The sequence below is a fragment of the Mastomys coucha genome, unplaced genomic scaffold (assembly GCF_008632895.1).
Source record: "Mastomys coucha isolate ucsf_1 unplaced genomic scaffold, UCSF_Mcou_1 pScaffold15, whole genome shotgun sequence".
Taxonomy (NCBI): domain Eukaryota; kingdom Metazoa; phylum Chordata; class Mammalia; order Rodentia; family Muridae; genus Mastomys; species Mastomys coucha.
In genome coordinates this window covers 22,671,567-22,676,433 of record NW_022196897.1, presented here as the reverse complement: position 1 = coordinate 22,676,433, position 4,867 = coordinate 22,671,567, and the positions used below count along the sequence as shown (strand labels likewise).

Genomic DNA, 4,867 nt, shown 5'->3' with positions numbered 1-4,867 from the left:
TTTTTTTTTTTTTTTTTTTGGGTAGCTCTGGCTGGCCTGAAGCTCACTAGTAATCCAGGCTGGCCTAGAACTTGCGGTGGTCCTCTTATGACTCTAGTGCTAGCAGCACAGGCACACCACCATGGCTAGATGGTGCCCGTGCTTTGATGGCACTTGTGCTCTTCTTCAGAGTGGTTTGTGGGGAAGTAATTACTGGCAAAGATGATTTGAAAACGATTTGTGCTTTCTTGGGTACCTGGAGCTGTGGACATATGGGTGGATCTCTGAGTTTGAGGACAGCCAGGGCTTCTCACAGAAGCTTTGTCTTAAAAAACCAAAAAGAAAAAAAAAGATCAAGCAAAAGCAAGCCCACAGTCAGCTCCAAGATAGTGATATAATTAGTTCTTTAGTTCAGAGTTGAGATTTATCACTAGGCAATGTATATGATTACAAAGGTTCATTGGGCCAGGCTATGGAAATTAAAGCATGTAGATAAGAAGAAGCTATGAAAACACAGGACAGGAGAAATGAGAAGGTCAATTTGAGTAGAACAGGCAACATGAGGAAATAGTGTAAGGGCTCTTTGTTTTTGTAAAAGTGCTTGCAGTGCAAACCTGGGAGTGGTCAGTCTCTGGATTCTACAGTGAAAAGAGAGAACCAGGTCCTGAAAGTTGTCCTCTTCCTTGCACATGTGCACCATGGTGTATTCACACACTGTGCACACATACATATACATATCCATTAGTAAGTAAAAAATAATGTAATAGTGTAAAATAGTATTGGATAGATGTGCTGAAGTAAAACTGATTTTGAATTTTAAGTTAAGGAAATATGCTCTAAGAAATCAAGAATAATTAACAAATGTGAACATCTTTAATTCTCTCTCTCTCTCTCTCTGTGTGTGTGTGTGTGTGTGTGTGTGTGTGGGTGTGTGTTGTCATTGAGTATGGTGATTATTTTTACCTACCTATTGAGGCTACATTTAGACATCCTGGGCAATAGGAAACCTTATCTCAGAAAGGGACTGTTTGAGGGGGAGGAAGAATACAATCAATATATTCAACCTATTGTCATTAACTGTAGTTACTATGATTATAAAATAGATCTCATTTATTCCTCATAACTATAATGTTTCTTTTTTTTATCTATTTATAGAACAGAGTTTATTTAGGGAATGGGGAGGGGAGTTGAGAGAGTAGTAGAGCCATAGAAAGGCAGAGAGAAGGAGAGCTGTAGAGAAGTAGAGGCCGGGGCCATGACCACGTGGAGAGAGGGGGAAAGGAAAGAGGAGCAAAGGGGCAAGATGTACGAGAGAAGCAAGAGATGAAGAGAGCCTGTAATGTTTCCTAATTCCTCCTGTCTCTGCTATCTCAGACTCTGGAAAGCACCCTTCTGTTCTGAGAGGTCAACCTTTTCTGAGTCTACATTTGGGTGAGCTTATTATGTAGGACTTGCTTTTTCTGGGCTTGGCTTATTCATTTAACATAATGGTATTTAGCTCCAGCCATTTTACAATTTCTTTTCCTCCTTTTTTTTTTTTTTATTAGCTATTTTCTTTATTTACATGTCATACAATATCTCCTTTCCCAGTTTCCCCTCCAAAAAACAAAAAACAACAAGAACAAACCCCTGTTCCTTGCCCCTCCCCCCTCAACACCCCACCCTCTCCTGCTTACTGGCCCTGGCATTCCCCTACACTGGGGCATAGAACCTTCACAGGGCCAAGGGCCTTTCCTCCCGTTGATGACCGAAAAAATATGGAATGCTTCACGAATTTGCGTGTCATCCTTGCACAGGGGCCATGCTAATCTTCTCTGTATCGTTCCAATTTTAGTATATGTGCTGCCAAAGCGAGCACTCCTCCCTTCTTTCTATGGACAAATAATATCCCATTTATATACATTTTATATACTACATATACCAAATAATATTCTATTTATATATTTTTATATACTATATGTACCAAGTAATATTCCATATCACACGCACACACACACACAGAGTAATACTCCTTAGTCCCAATAATTGTTCTTAAAATTTTGTTATACAGGGTAAGACATGGTCAGTTTTTTTTTTTTCTGGCGTTCTAACTTGTTTGCTATAGAAAGGAAAGCTTATAATTCTTGAACCTGTTTAACGTGAAATGCTTAGCAAGTTTGTTTGGTGTTTATTAAAGTGATCTCTAAAAACGTGTCTTTAAGGTTAACAAGATGGCTCCGAGGGTAAAGCTGCCTGCTGCCAGGTCTGGTGGGTTGAGCTGGATCCCTGGATCCCACAGAGAGAGTGAACCAACTCTATATTCTTTTGTATATATAATTTTGTCCACTTGTCTGTTGATAGATGCTTAGGTTGATCCCAGATGCTGGCTGTTGTGAATAATGCTGCAGAAACATGAAAGCAGTAGGACGGCTAGATCATGTGGTAGTTCTGATTTTACATTTTGGAGAGTTATATTGTTGTTGTCCATAGTGATGATACAAAATTACATCCCACCAACAGTGTACTAAGGCATGATGTTCTCTACAGTCTTCCCAGTTAATGTGGCATATTAGTGTGAATTTCAGTTCATAGATGCTGCTAGAAGGCAAATAATATTCTGTAAAGCCAGCTAATTAGCAAACTCCCTACCATAATTAGAAATCAAAGTGACTGACTGACAGGATGTTTACATTAGTTGGTTGAGAGCAAGTGCTTTGGAGTCAGACAGAACTGAATTGGGTGGCACGTAGTTCAGCACTGAGCTGTCAAATGAGGCTGGGAGAACATACCTATCTCACGCTTGTGAGAGTGCATTGAGGAGAAACTAGGAGAATTTTTGGGTGGCTCACACCTTTAATCCCAGCACTCCGGAGGCAGAGGCAGAGGCAGATGTATCTCTGTGAGTTTGAGGCCAGCCTGGTCTATATATAGAGTTCCAGGACAGTCAGGGTTATAGAAAGAAATCTTATTGAAAAAAAAAAAGTCCAAATAATTGTTGGTTTGATATTAACATTTTGTTGCTAGTTTGAATTGTTATTTCTTTTCAGGAAACATACACTTTCTTTTTTTACTATTTGATTATTTTTGTGATAGGGTTTCTCTATGTAGTCCTGTCTGGCCTGTATCTCTCTCTAGACCAGGCTGGCCTCAAATTCACACATCCACCTGCCCCTGCCTCCCAAGTGCTAAGATTTAAGGCATGCAGTACTGCCAGCTGTCGCCATACTTTTTTTTTTAAGATTTATTTATTCATTTAATGTATGTAAGCACACTGTAGCTGTTTGCAGACACACCAGAAGAGGGCATCAGATCACTCATTACAGATGCAGTCAGTGCTCTTACCCCCTGAGCCATCCCTCCAGCCCGCCATACATTTCCTTTCTTTTTTTTTTTCTAAGATTTATTTATTTATTTTATGTGTATGAGTACACTGCAGCTGTGCAGATAGATGGCTGTTAGCCATCATGTGGCTGCTGGGAATTGAATTCAGGATGGCCCTGCTTGCTCTGCCCTGCTTGCTCCGCCGTGCTTGCTCTGCCCTGCTTGCTCCCGCATAATATACTGTAGCTGTCTTCAGACAGCACCAGAAGAAGGCGCCAGATCTCTTTACCGGTGGTTGTGAGCCACCATGTGGTTGCTGGGATCCGAACTCAAAACCTTTGGAAGAGCAGTCAGTGCTCTTACTCGCTGAGCCATCTTGCCAGCCCCATACATTTTCTAATATTTATACTTTCTTTGTTTTCTTATGGTAAAACATTTCCTACTTATACTTAGTTATGCTGAAATTTTATTTTATTTTAATTTTGGAAAGGGCCTCACTGTATAGCCCTGTCTGACTTGGAATTTATAGAGCTCAACCTGCGTACCAGGAGTAAAGCTATGCACCATTATGCCTGCCATGTACAAATTTTACTTAATCTGTTTCTTAGCTTATGGCTATTAACTTGTTGTAAGTGTTGTCTCAGAAGAACAGAACAGTTCTCACTTTTTCCTTGATTGTCATATTTTGTTTTTGGTGCTAGGGATGAAAGCCAGTGGCTTAAGCATGCTAGGTAGGCAGTTCTCTACTACTGAGCTGTAGTACTTAGTTCACAATAATTGTTCTTAAAATTTTGTTTTACAGGGAGAACTATTGTCAGTTTTTTTATGCCATTCTGACCACAAATATAGAAATATAAAAAGGAAAGCTTTATAATTCTTGAACCTGATTAAAAAGATACTTAGAAAGTTTGTCTTGTGGAAAAGGTCTCTAAAAAATGCTTATGGAGGTCATCAAGATGGCACAGAGTTAGCTACCTGCCACTAGATGACCAGAATTGTAAGTGGTCACATGACCTCTACATTCATGACATGGCATGTGTTCTTACACTTTCTTTCTCTCTCTCTCTCTCTCTCTCTCTCTCTCTCTCTCTCTAAGGAAATTTATAAAAAAATGGGACTACTGGGTAGGTGATTTAGAAGGTCAGTTCTTGGTTAGATTGGATGGAATATTATTTTAAGTGTTAATCTTTTTATTTTAACTTTGCTTAAAATTATTATTATCATTATTACTAGTAATAGTAGATGTTTCTTATTTTGGTTTATGTGTATCAGTGTTTTGCATGCATGTATATATGTGTATCACATGTGTGCCTGTACCATTGGAGGTCAGGAGAGAGCATTAGATCCCCTAGAACTAGCATAATAAACAGACATAAACCACCATATGGGTTCTGGGAGCCAAATCCAGGTACTCTAGAAAAGCAGCAAATACTCCTCACTGCTGAGTTCTCTCTCCAGCTCCATTAAGTTTTAACTTTTAAGGGTTTTTGTTGTTTTGTTTTTTGAGAGGTTCTCTCTCTATAGTTCTGGCTGTCCTAGAACTTGCTGTGTAAACTGTTTATAATTTTTTTGTTTGTTTTTTGTTTTT

General features: G+C 39.2%; 1 protein-coding gene and 1 non-coding gene across 10 annotated transcripts in view; one reads left to right on the top strand and one right to left on the bottom strand.

Annotated features, from left to right (window-relative positions):
- The window catches only part of Gapvd1 (GTPase activating protein and VPS9 domains 1), a 77,135-nt gene that overhangs the window by 16,609 nt on the left and 55,659 nt on the right, over nucleotides 1-4,867 (top strand). The gene's annotated exons all lie outside the window — the stretch shown is intronic.
- Nucleotides 1,731-1,837, bottom strand: LOC116092618. The gene has a single exon (XR_004119364.1). It is a non-coding gene; the product is annotated as a U6 spliceosomal RNA (small nuclear RNA).